The sequence below is a fragment of the Aplidium turbinatum genome, chromosome 15 (genome assembly GCF_918807975.1).
Source record: "Aplidium turbinatum chromosome 15, kaAplTurb1.1, whole genome shotgun sequence".
Classification (NCBI taxonomy): Eukaryota; Metazoa; Chordata; class Ascidiacea; order Aplousobranchia; family Polyclinidae; genus Aplidium; species Aplidium turbinatum.
In genome coordinates this window covers 7,064,355-7,078,843 of record NC_137486.1, presented here as the reverse complement: position 1 = coordinate 7,078,843, position 14,489 = coordinate 7,064,355, and the positions used below count along the sequence as shown (strand labels likewise).

At 38.7% G+C, this 14,489-nt stretch overlaps 1 long non-coding RNA gene across 1 annotated transcript; it reads right to left on the bottom strand.

The window, feature by feature from the left end:
- Positions 1 to 4,781: 4,781 nt before the first annotated feature.
- Positions 4,782 to 6,142, bottom strand: LOC145784759 (uncharacterized). The gene is made up of 2 exons (XR_014291039.1): positions 6,129 to 6,142; positions 4,782 to 5,332 (listed from the first exon to the last, which is right to left on the bottom strand). It is a non-coding gene; the product is annotated as an uncharacterized LOC145784759 (long non-coding RNA).
- Positions 6,143 to 14,489: the final 8,347 nt, after the last annotated feature.

The window sequence follows — 14,489 nt, the reverse complement described above, 5'->3', positions numbered from 1 at the left end:
TTGCGTACAAAGCTAGATTGAATCTAATGCCACTTGAATCAAAACCAAGCCATGGCCGCCGTTACCTACCTTCCATGTGTCGTGCGTGTGGGAAAGCGGAAGAGACTCTCCCCCACATATTGAATCACTGCCCTACCGTGATGACTGTCGTCACGGAACGACACAATTCAGTATTGAAGGAGATCGTGGGGCACGTGCCTGCCGAATGGCAACCCGGGCTTTCCATAGATAGTACGGTTCCACAGCACGTGGAAGCGGGCGGTGCCGATCTGCGTCCTGACATCGTCTTGCAACGCCCTGACGGTGTCACGGTCGTATGTGACGTCACATGTCCGTTCGACAACGGCGCGGATTCTCTTCGAAAAGCCGCCGACAGGAAACACGACAAGTACGGCGAGTTATGTGTCAACATAAAGGAAGACAGGAAGCGCCCTTGCAGGGACGTCCTGTCACTTCCGTTCGTCGTAGGCTCCCTCGGGAGCTATGCCCCGACAAGCTCTCGAGCTCTGACGGCCTTGGGCGTTCCTTCTCGTGGGGTAGCAGAGGTGGCTAGAAAAGTGGCTTCCCTCTCAATCAAAGGATCCTTCCGCGTCTGGAAGCTTGGAACGCGGGCTTACTTGTGGAGGGCTACGTCATAGAAAAGACGACATCAGCGATCAGAAACTTATTTCCTAATAACGTTGCAGTAAGTATCCGAGCGCGCAAGACAGCAAACCGTTTAGACGTTATAACCTTATAACAATATTGGCTTAAAATTGATCACTTTATGTCATCACCTTATTTCTATAAACCTGCGCCATTTCTTTTATATGAAACTCCAGTCTCTTCAAAAACAATCATTCTAAAGTAAAAAGGAAGGAAATAAAATGTCTAATGTACATTGTGACTTGAAACTGGTTTAATAGCAATTAAGCAATATCAATCATCACTAGATTCTCTATGTACTAATCAATCAATTGTTTCGAACTGTCATACGCTGCTTTCGCCTTGTAACGCTGTTCTTGCCCGCTCGGATCAACATCGCTCCGCTTTCAATGCATTGATCAACACGATCCCCTGATCAACTCGATGCAGCCTCAAAACTTCTACCACAATTTTCTATTTTTACTGGAAATGTAGCCTATCAGTGCCTCTGGTTTCGATCGCTAGCCTCCCCGACCCAGCTGGGCGAACCTGCCTCAACGTCTGGCCAGTGCACATCCGTGCTCGCCGAATGAAAGCTTACTCTTCTCCAGTGAGTATTAATTACACTCCCACCTATATATATATATATATATATACAGTAAGTCAAATATAGTTATTACTATCTGAAGGCTTCAGATAGTAATAACTATATTTGACTTAATTTGCTCTGCTTTGCTTTTTTGCTTAGCATTGAGCACTTTTTTGTAGTATTGATAGTTTTCATTGTTTTTATATATACAGTATATATTTTTTTTATTACAGTATATTGATTCATCGAGCCTCTGCTCCACATTTTTATTGAATCTTCGTCTGCCACGAGAGCCAAATTATCCTTAAATGGTTCGACTCTCTTCCTGGTGGGAGACCCCAATTTTATCCGCTCTGCCTACTGGCAGACCGGGTATAAGAGTCAAAGTACCTGCGCGAGGACGCGTGAAGGAGACGTGGGCGCTGCCCGGCGGTCAATTACTGCTGGTTCCAGCGTCCACACGCGACGGGTCGCCCGGTCCGTCGCAGGGCTTCATTCTGGGCAATGCAGAAAGAGCCTGTCTCCCTGGCCCGCTCCGCCATTCTAAATTTGCGGACGGGCCATATAGTGTTTCGATCCACACTCTCCCTCCACAGGTACCTCGACTCCCCAGCCTGGCCCCCGCGACCTAAGCTGGTGGACTTAACCCTCCGGGTGCATCGTCACCCCATAAATCACGCAGCTCCCCGCCGCCGCGGGGTGTGGCAGGCCGGTTTCTGAAAGTCTTCGACCTGGCTGTGTTTGTTTGTACTCTCTCACCGTGTCAATCTTTTGTACCGTGAGCTACTGATGCGAATAAAACAGTTCAACACAATACGCCGATTGAGCACTTCACTGGGGGCACCTTGCTATGTATTGCGTAAAGTTCACTGCTTGCAGTTTGAGCACTTTGGCATCTGTCTGCGGTTATATATATACCTGATATACATATGGGCAGCCTGTATTAGATTTATGGGTTACATATGGGCAGCCCATATTAGATTTATGGGTTGAGTGTGAGCAACCCATAAGTGAATATGGGCAGCCTATATGGAGGCAATGTGATGCCCGCAGACACAATGTGTATGGGTCCCATATAGGCAGCTCACATGGGGCCCGTACATCAGCCCATATGGGTCCCCATGTGGGGCGCATATGGGCTTGCTGGCTGGGACACATAAGGCGCAGGATGAAACCACTGAACTAAACACACCAATGAAAAAGTTTGCATTCACACGGTATTAATACGGTAGCCACTTTAACAATTCGAAATTCTGCCACTGAAATTGACTAGAATGAAACCACCAACTAATCAATGGCTCAAATCATGCAAGGCGTAGGTCTATTTAAGCCTACTGCTTCACAAACCCCCGGCTGGGGGCCCACCTCCGTCCAGAGCCCACACATATTTAGTTCCTGTGTCTTTTGACTTACTTTTTTTCCATATTTGCAAACTTTTCTTACTCGCCCTGCTCGCTCAACGACATTTCATTTATATTTTTCATCTAACCAGCGATGTTGGGCATGCGTAGCATCAGAAGTGAAGGGGAGTAAAAAGTTTTTTGTGCCCCACAAAAACTTAACAAAATATTGTAATATTCCGAAGTAAACAGCGCTCACTCAAATAGCCTAGTTTGTAGGCTACTGTTACACGAAATCTCTGGTTTCTAACTAATTCTTGACGAACTATCATAATGTAGCGCCGCTACAACTACCAAATAAGTAGCGCGCTACTTCCCACGTTTTGGATTAGAGTTGCAATGCCGCAACGTCGTCAAGAAAGCGTATTTAACAGCGACCAACTATGAGGCCAAGGAAAATGCGAAAAGCAACATGCGAAACACAGGTACAAACTTAAAACGCAAGTTCTCACAAAATTTAAAAACTTAAAAGTGGATTTCCAAAATTGCAATTAAATTGATACATTTAACGTTAATGGCAGTGTGGGGAGGGTGACTAGTTCTCACACCCGTTGGTCGACATTGCCTTACATGCGAGAGTGGGAGCTCGCGATGTTGGTGTGCTTAGCAAAGGCACGTCGACCCTTGTGTTCTACCAGAAACAACTTAGGTTTGTGGTAGACTGGAATAGAGCAAAATCCCGAAAGCGGATTAAGCTGTTTCGTGCCACAGCAGCACCGGTAACACCGGGTTCAACAGATATTTTGAATCAGGACCCGACATGGTTTTAGGAGCCAAAATTTTTCCCAAGGGGCTTGGAAACTTAAGAAACCAGCCCATATTCCTTGGTTATGTTGCGTGTTTTTAGAAGTGTGTCAGTTTGAGGCCCGATAATTTCATTAGTACCGGGCCAAAAATATCCTCTCAATGGCCCTAATTTATAGGGATATAAGCCATAAACTAAAATGTGCAGTAAAAATGCAATAGATGAAGCGAAGGTGAGAACACCTCAAATAGATTGTAACCGACGGCAACGCCAGCTAAGTCTGTTGTATTTTCACTAGACTTGTATTTACAAAAGACAGAATAAGGCAAAAGGAAATGTTGTAGTCGATTGCACTACAGTCGTAGACTCACCTAAAGTGATGTTAAACACCAAGCAATTTAGCCTATAGGCTACTGAGAAAAGAACGCAAGAATGCAATTGAGGTGAAGAGTAGGCTACAGAGCGCTGATTTGATTGGAGCGCCATGCAAGTAATTAGATCAGATGAGTAAATCAGAAATATTTTTGATTATTTGATAAATCAAAAATAATATTTGATTTGAGTAAACCAGATAATCAGTTTGTACTCTGCAGACAAAAATATAACATTTAACTAACGAAAAACCAAAACAGGCTACTGCAAAATTATTATGCAATACAGAGTTTTATATTTCACACCTACTGTTCTCTAAACACCAAATCAAAGTTATTGTGTTTCGTCTACTTAAATGCTACCAATAAGCGCAGGAAACAAGACACATTTCATTACAAAAGGTGTTTGTGACAATGTGACAGTCTTCTGCAGTTGCTGAGTGACCCTGATACTTCTGCAGAAATCTCCATACATTTCTTTAGTTCTCCGTCCCGTGATGGAAGTCCCGAATCAAATTTTATCAAAAGTTACGAGTTTAGGCTACTCACATTTTCTTTTACTGTAGTTTGCATTTTGTGTAAAAAAATGTTCAAGGAAATGCCTCATCAACCTGTATCTGTTATTTCACCGAAGTAGCCTATACTCACTTACATGAGATTTTGTTGGTGGTCTATACTAGACGTCAGAAAAACGTGTGAAAAACCATCCACACAATATTTCTTCAACATACAACTTTACTCAAAAGTGAGTAACGTGTTATTACATTAGGCTACTGCCAAAAATATTTTTTTCAACAAAACTCTGTTTTGATTCGAAAACACTTAGCCTACCTTGTTCCTGGTCTCATTTCAATTAAGTTTTCAATGAAGAAGTTGTTTTGTTTACATGAATTTATTTCAAACACAATTCGAAGAAAGTTTAGTTCGATGCATGATTATGGTATGTGCGAAATCAATTAATGTTTATTTGCATAAACTTTATTCAAAGGCACACTGCGACATAAGTTCATAATTACTAAAAACGTCAATGATATTAAGCTACAATATATCAATCAAACAATTCAATGATTAAATTCAAAATATTCAGAAGCAATATTCACCGTTATTTTTTATTCTTAGAATTAATGACATTTATTTCCTAACTATACAGCTTATCGTTTCTAGCACTTGTTTGACGTTCATCTGATGAAAGTGAAAGTAAAGGCAACAATAAACAGGTTGATTTATTGCTTCACGAACGTTTCGCGCACCATCACAACGCGCATCCTCAGAGCGAATAACACAAAAGCTTTTGATTATACAATTTATTCCACTTGGAATTTTTATTGTCATTGAGTAAAGTCAAAGTTTGTTATTAATTGTTTAATCCCATTGTTTTTCACACAAGGCCTGGTAGCTCCACGAGGGTGGAGAGTCGTGTGTGAACAGGGTGACATGGTGTATGTACGCAGATTCCTTTCCACCTTTTGGTTGTCCTTCTCCCCACAAAGCCTCAGCATCTGTTACAAGATCGCCATTATTCCATTTCCACGTTCCCCCGATAGTAGGCCTATACATTCCAATGTACATATAGGCTGTGGGGTTTGTAGTGTTCTTAATGATCCTGAGAACACAGTGAACAAAGCATGAGAGCGGCAACAAAACACTGGATAATTTAACAAAATATTTTACAGTCAAGTGAAGAATTGTTATCAGCGCTAAGTTAAACTGGCGATGCCATACAGCGCCAAGCCATACAAGCCATACCGATGTAGATCTAGAAGATGCATGAAGATCTATGTCGCATGAAAATATAGGCTATACATTGTTACAGCAAATCCTTCTACATGCATCCATAAAGGAAAAACTAACTTCGAGATGCAGCCTCAGAAATAGCCTACATTTCGTTTCAAAAGCCACAGATAGCATTACTTCTTCGTAAATTTATTATTATTATTGTGCATTCGATATGTTTCAAATTTATCACGCATACCAATTTGTCAATTAAAATCAACCAATTTTTTTATTTTAAAAAGCAGTTTTGCCATTAATATTTACGTTATAATCAACAATTGTTTGATATTTTTTGTCAATAAAATTACTTTGAATTTTTCACACTCTCAGTTGATGGCTTTCAATAAGTTGATGGAAATTCTACTTCTATTTATTTTAAGTAATCTTAGTAATTTTGCAGAGCCTGGATGTAAAGACACAATTCGTCGTTGTTCCCATGTGCTTCAAGCAAGGTTGTTCCTATGTTGATGATTTAAGAAGGTGTGTTCTTACATTTGATATTCTGTACAATACATACAGCATCACAAAAAAATGCTTTTCTTTTAAAACAAAACCAATAGCCATACTATAACAAAACCTATATTATAAGTTATATCTAGCAAGCACTGCTTGTAAGCTATCTTTACCTTCGATTGTCCATGCTTCGGACGCCATAAATTGCTAATTCAGCTCCAATGTCTGTACAAAACTGTCTGCTATCCACATACTTTTGTTTGGTACTTGACAGTTTGTATTGATATCCATTAGGTAGTCCAATCCATCCGTCATCAAGTGTAGCAAATCCGTTATGAAGTGCTAACAAAGAATTATATAATAATCTAATAAAAAAATAAGTCAAATTTCTCGTCCGTTTTTAATGAACAATAAACTCACACACTTTAGCTTATCGTTGCATTAGTTGGTAGCCTGGTCCCTGGTAGGCTACTTAGCTTCTCAGCCTGCTTGCAGCAAGATGTTTTACTTCACCATTGCACGACAAGCCATTGAAATTAATGTTCTTGTTAATGGTTGCTTCCTCAGCGAAAATAAGTCAACTTAAGCTATGATCTATTTATGCAACTGGTAATTTTACAATAAAAAATGTTTACTTTCAACATAAATCATTGCTGTGAATTCGAAGTTGGTAAAGAACGTTTTGAAAATGTTAATAACAAAGTCAAATCTCAGTTAGTCAATTTTACTTGTGCCTATGTTTGATTGTATTGTAGAAGTACTTTTCTTTGAAATACCGTACTGTAGATGAATGATTGATTATTTTAAAGTTTAACTAATCATAAACTAATCAACCCATAATTTAATTCGGTACAATATGAGCTATTTATGTTTACCTGTAAATAAGGACTCCAGTCTTGTTACAAGAGCCATTACCTGATCTGAAAAATAAAATTAACTGCTAACGTTCGGAAAAAAACATGGAAAAGTATTGCTTATGTTTGTCTAAGCTGCAAGCACTAAAAATAATAAATAGCAAAAATAAATTTAAAACATTTGACATAGGAAATGGCAGTTGCACAAGTCGCTGCCACATTAAATGTCTGTAATACTGTACTGTCAATCATTGTACTATCAAAATGAACGTGTAGGCTATACATAAGCCCTCGTATACAAATAAACGTTAATTTACATTGCTCTACTGGATTGATGATGGTTTGTAACAGCTCGTGTAAAGAGCAAGCTACAAGGGTACAGCATGCTATTTACATTCTATAACCAACTACTAATATACTTGCCCCTGAAGTAAAACCCCTACTAAAAGATATATTTTCTAAAGAAAGTTGTCACCTAAGCAGATAAACAGACTTCCTTATATTCCACACAGGACACTCCATCGCTATATTTATTTATCATCGTATTTGACTTTGTCTTGAAGACGGCTACCAAACAAAATCTACGTTTGAGATTCACGTTAAAACAAGAACATCACTAAGATATCCTGCAACATTCATCGCTGACACTGACTTTAAAAATAACGTTGCTTTGTTATCAGAAGTAAGCAGTAGCGCGCTACTTTTTTGGTAGCGGTAGCGACGCTATATTATTGTTGGAGTAGCGGCTGCTGTAGCGGCGTTACTTTTTTCAATATAGCGGTAGAGGAAAAGCGCTACATTTCTTTCAGTCACACTCCTGCTGCCAGCTACTTTACAATTTCAAGTGAAAAAAATGACTCATTTTTGTAGATTGTTATGGAAACAATGTGTGAAAAAATCAAAACAAAATTAATCCACTATTGTGGGACAGGTCAAGCGACGTTGATACCGAGAAGAGTGACATCAACACTAGTCATGACTCCGAGAATAAATTTTTGGTTTGTTGGTGCCATTTCATGAAGCGTGGGTAATTTCAAGAAAAATTGGAGGCTTTAGAACAGAATCAAGTCCTTGAGCTTTCCCAATAGCGAGTTAAAACCTACGTTTCATTAAGCATAACAACTCCATTCCTTCCAGTGATGCGATGGTGAGACGTTTCTCGTTTAGAGAATAAGTTGCAAAGCCAAAGCGGGCTGGACTCATTGACTCGCATTTTGAAATGCTTGTGTTTTTGAAAGACGCATAATACTTTTTGCCCAAAACATGTTTTCTATAAAGACGTTGAAAAACCGCAGTGTAAACAAATGGTATCATTTGTTTTCAAAATGGTTGTTTTAACTTTTCAAGAAAATTAAATAGTGCTCTCTAGTGTCGGTTTAAGACAAAAGTAGTTCACTTTGTTCTGAGTAGCGGTAGAGAGCTACTTTGGTCGACTGATAGTACTAAGGCGCCCTAGTTTTGTTCCAGGTCGCGGTAGCCTGTTACGTACTTTCCCAGTAGCGGATGCCCACTTCAGTTTGTTATCTAATACCATTCATCATCATCATCCGTTCAGTCGTTTACGACTCTCGGTCACTCTATACGTCATCTTTCTCCACATATCTCGATCCCACGCAGCCTCCTTCAATTCATGCACTCCCATGCCACTGTCATTTACAATCGTGTCAAGCCATCTTGTTTTCGGGCGCCCCCTTCGTCTTCCTCCGCTCACCAAACCAAACCAAACCAATACCTAATACCTAATGCTAATACCATTACCGAACCTAAAAGGCTAAAATGTAATACAGTGCCAGTTATCTGAATTATAAAGATAAAAATCAGAAACAATTTGAAAGGTGTTTCTACGTTTCTTACAAATTAAGTCTTCTTCGTATGAGCCTCTGGGGACGAGGGTCTTGATGTTAAAAATTCGTAACTTTGCACTTTTAGAAGAAGCAACTACAACTGTTTCTCACTGACGATGCATAGCTCATCGTGTTTATTGGATACCTCATCACAAACAACTAAGCTGAGTAGTGTTTGTTTTGCTGCGTGCTTGGCAAAAAGTAGCCTACTAGCAAAACAAGCCACGCTCTGCTCAAAATATTTTGTAGTGTATAGACAAGACAATCCGGTTTGCAATTGCTGGCTGTTCTAGTGAGTAGGCCTAGTTAGCTTTGTGCTAACTGTAAGGAAGAAAGCTGTTTTCTTCATATGTCAAATATAATAGTTTCAAAAAGTGTTTGGGATTTTTCGCAATCATATAAGACCTACATTTAAAGTGCATTTTTTTTCTAAGACATTTTATGCAAGATTATCTGGAATTCAAACGTACCTACTGAGAAGTGCTTTGAAACACACTAATACGTAAATCTTTAACGTAACTACAAATTCAATGTATTTACAGTTAGGAACAGGAAATGACTGCATGAAACATGACAAATGGTTTTAAATCTCCAACAAAACTTATCCGTTATTTGTTAATAGTGCATCACAAACTTTAATTTCTTTAAATAGAAAGAATAAACAATTTCTGTTTACCTGATTGATTTGTCAGTTGTTTATGCAGAGACGATATTTCATCTGAAACAATAATAACACGAAATGGATAAGATTCCCTTTATATCAACATTAATAATAGAATGAAAGTGTAGACTGCATCAGCAGTCATATACAAAGTTTGTTTTCTTACGTGAAATACGGTAGATGAGTCACTCAGTAATTTCTTTCAACAGTGCCACTGCCAGAGCGCTTGAACCTCAAACGGTAATCTAAGATCAATTCAATATCCAGACAGCATTTGCGCCGTGTTCACAATGTTTTACATTTTTCAACGTTTCTAGAAGCAGAAGAAAGTCGCTTATATGTAAAAGAAATAACAAGGAACCAACTGAAAACAATTTGATAGTTTTGGGAGAAATTAATTGCTTAATTTTTTAAATTGCTTAAAGTAGGCCTATTCTTTTAAAAAAAACTTTTAAGTTGGGGCATGCAGTGTATAATGCTGTCAAACATCTCAATAATGGCCATTGTTGGATTATCTTGCAATATTAACGATCTTTCATTTAAAATTTTATTCTGTGTTGATCAAGCTTCGTTTGTTTTTTCGAAAACAATGATTGTGCTAAACCTACTGACGACGTCAGTGTATCACTAGCCTACATAATATCAGAATGATGGTGGTTTACCACTAACAAAAGCATCAGTTACAATACTTTATTGACTGTGTTTTGTCATCATCTAGGCTGTTTATGCTGTTAAACTTCCACGTATTATGTGAAGACGTCATACATTTTGCAAGTAGCAGGTTTTTTCTTTAGCCACATTTTAAAGTATTTCTATTTTGTAACTACACTGCGAAGACTCATTCTTCGGATGAACCTTTATCTTCTTCTTTATTTCAAGGGTCGAGGGGCTCTGCCTTTTACCACCCTTGAGCAGTGGCGGCGACTCGGTGTAGATGTTTTGGCACGACTCGGTATAGACTCTAGATGTTTGGACTCAAAGACTTCATCTTCTATTAAAAACGCGTAGCCTACATCCGAAAAATAATTGAATAAGCCCCCAAAACAAACTGATTATAATAAAAAAAATACCTCTATAATAAAATTGCCAGATACTGCAGTTTTGATTATTATCGCAAATAGATTAGGTATAGCTGGCAGACTTGCCAAGGGGAAGAAATTTCATCGCTTCAATCACAACGGCTCTTCCAGGATTCCACACAGCTAACACACAAAAATGAGTAAAAACCACAGACTTCTTGGCAAACACGCGTGCGCTATTCAAACATAGGCTAACATAAATGGGACACTTTCAGTATTCTTTGATACTCACACTGCGAATCCAGCATTCAAGGGGACCATCACCTTGTCAAGGATTGCCTAGCCACCAAAATTATTGGTGGACATGAAGCAGGAGGTGACATACAAGTGGCGACAATTCCAAACACTGGTTGAAGCTCCAATGGAGCAGGATATAAAATGTGCACACCATACGACTCTACTACTACTACTACGTACTACTACTACTACTACTACTACTACTACTACTACTACTACTACTACTACTACTACTACTACACATTATCGTCATTGCTGCTTTACATAAGATAAAATACGTTGTTAATTGTAATAGATGCCCCCACATTATTACTTTACTAACTTTAAGCCTGCTTCTTTAATATTGCAGTACTGTCCGCCCCGATACCTCAGTTGGTTAGTGCGTGACTTTTGGAACGAAGAAGCTTCAAGATCAAACCGCGCTGGTTCTACTGTCGGGGTGTGCGTTTGAGCAACGCACGTTAAGGACTGCTTTTCATTCAGGGGCATCTAATGGATGGAATAATTGCACACCAACAAGACTTCAACAATCGGAAACTTCACCCTGTCAATCTCGGTGACCAGGCCTGCGTCAGAGATTTAAAGCCTCTACAAGTATGTGAAACTGCCAGGATTAAGCTCTGAAAGAAGTTTTCCCAGTCCGAGAATAAAAATTCAATCAATCAGTCAACATCACAAACTTCAAATAGTTAGAATAAACAATTTCGTTTTACCTGATTGATTTGTCACTTGTTCGTACAGAGATGATAATTCATCTGAAACAATAATAGGGGAAGCTTGGGAGAGTTGGGTCATTTTTTGCATTTGAACATGTAACAGAATCTTTGTTCACAAGAGAGAATTTTTTCCTAGCTTGTAACATACACAGACCTATAGCGCTTATATAGCAGGGATGTTGTTACAAGACAATGTAAATTAATACAACGAGAATAAATTTTCTAAAGGCAATGATTTGACCCAACTCTCCCACGCAGTGGGGAGAGTTGAGCCATGCTATTGGGTGAGTTGGGACATGTAGGGGAGACTTGGGACAGTGAAATTTTCTATAGATGAAACACATACATGTTCACGAAAATCGTTATATTTTGCGCCAATCTGTATTTCAGCAAAATACGCAAACTCGAAATACGAAAGAATGAAGAGAACTGACTCGCTGAAACATGGAAAAAAATGTTAATATCAAAGCTATTGGCCTACAGATCATACACGAAGATGACTAAAAACTACCGGGCTTCTTATTGCCATACCCATATCATTCAGGAGAAAATCACACTAGGAAATCGAAATATGGCGTAGTCGTTAACACTTTGGACTGGCAAACTCAAATTCGTAAATTCGATGCGAGGGCTGCAAACAGCCAAAACAATTGTCATTGTCATCAAAAAGTTTCAAATCCGGATGCTTATAATAGAAGGATGAGAAAAAATCCCATCTTGAAAAGTCACATGAAAATGTAAATTTTTCTGCCCTTCTAGCTGTACCACCGACTTGACAAAGAGCAGGAAGCTTCATAACAATGTCGTGATTAGAAAATGACGCTTTATAGCCTACTCAAAAGTTTGGGTGTTCATCAGGACAATTATCGTTTCTAGCACTAGTTGCAACGTTCATCTGATAAAATTGAAAGTAAAATTAACAACAAACAAGATGGTTTATTGCTTCACTGACGTTTCGCGCACCATGACAATGCGCATCCTCAGAGCGAATAACATACAAAATAAAATTTCACCAGGTTATACTGCAGTGCGATTGAAGGCAAGAAAAAATATAAAACACGCAAATTTTTTAAAAAATTGGCCAATGATGTGTGAGCAGTTACTTTCCACGTTAAATTACGTAAAAACTTCCAACAATTAACATAAACATTCGAAGCAGTGACGACCAACGCACTTTTTTTTGTTATTTTGCCATCGCTTTAATAGAGGGAGAGTTGGGACACGGCTCAACTCTTCCAACCATTGGTGTCCCAAGTCTCCCCATATCCAGTCATCTTAACTTTTTGCAACTTTGTAGCTGTAAAGCTAGACGCATGGTTTTCCTTAGCAGCCACAATGAAAGAGTAGCGCACTGGCTACATGACAAAATGTATTAAAATCAAACTGGTAAACATACTTCGATAATATAAAAACTTTTACCTTCAAGTCCAACTTTTACTTTTTTAGTGTAAATATGCTTATTTGTAAAAAAAGTTGTACAACGAGCCTAAACCTGTTAAACATTTTAGGTCAGAAGCAACTTAACTACAAGTTCTTCCAATAGGTGGCGGCAATTCATTTCTATAACAAGTATATTTTGAAAAAGTCGGGGTGGCTCAACTCTCCCTGTGGCTCAACTCTCCCAAGTTTCCCCTAATACGAAATTGACAGAAATCTGTATATAATAGTCTTGATGATGTTAATCAAATGTTTTCAATAAAATAAACCAAAAAAATAACAAAGCAATACCAAAAAGCATAGTTAAAGTATTTGAATTGTTATCACAATATTATATTAAGTCTTCAAGGAAAACTCCAGTTTGCATTTCTGCTCAGTGATAAAACAACTGGTGACGATGACAAAGCTCTCGTCAGTGGTTCAAGCTCAGTACTCAAGCATATTGTGTGTATTCCGAAACCCTTCACATAAAACTTTGAAGGAGATACAAAATACGAGACTAAAATCAATGAGGGATCGTTTGAAATCTCAAAATGTCACAAAATTTAAATTTTGTTGCATGAACACATCGACACTAGTCTTCTGCCAACTTTAGTTTGATTAAGAATCTTTATCCTCAGACTGACAAAGCCTTGATTGGTTATTTCCGATTGTTTCGCATACTTGTAGAGGCTTTTGACACAGGGCCGGTTACCGAGATTGACAGAGTGAAGTTTCCGATTGTTGAAGTGTTGTTGCCTGGGTATTATTCTATCTATTAGATGCCGCTGAATGAAGAGCAGTCCTAAAAACACGTTGCTCAAGCGCACACCCCGAGAGTCGAACCAGCGCCGGTGATTTGAAGCTTCCTCTTTCACAAAGTCACGCGCTAACCAACTGAGCTATCTGGGCGGACATCGAGATATAGAGATGTTGTTACCTCAAAGCTGCAAATTTTTTGCAATGCTTGTTTTCATTAGCAGCAAATGTTGCACACAATGTTGCATCAAACTGCATAGAAAGCTACCAAAATAAAGTAAAACTGCCAGACCCTCATCACACTGTTTCTGCTTCTTTGAATCTTTGGACAACCACATAATTCAACACTTGTTATTTCTGTATTGCTCAGAACATTCCAAATTGCAATTCAACCACTCTAGCTAAAAGGGATTTATACTGACACCAGGTTAAGTGGCAAAACAGTTTAGCTTGAGTATAAGAAGTTTAAATTTAAATGACAAAACAAACTTTGGTTTCTAGAATTGAATAAGCTGGATCAAGTAAGAAATGAAAAGATCAGAAGACAACTGCAAGTATGAGAGAAGAAAGATAAGTTGAGAGACCCACGCCTCACTTGGGTAGGACACACTGTGAGAGATGATTATGACAGAAGAAGCAGGAGACGATTAGAAGTTGAGAAATAAAAGTGAGGAAGATCGAAAAGAAGATGGAGGGACTGTGGCGCAGAAGGTCTTTAAACAAAAAAGTGAAAGAAGAAGATACTGCTGACAAAGTGATGTGGAAGATCTGCACTGGCGACCTCATTTACAGTGGAAATAAAGCTAGAAAAAGAAGTAGAAGATTCTTGTACAAACTAAAGTCACAGCCTCATAGTTGTCATTAAACTTACGAATTCATGTTTTAAATAGTGATTGGAAATAGACTAATGTTGCACAATGCTCTGCATTTAAAAATGTTTAGTTGAAAATTTTGGAATCATTTTCTAA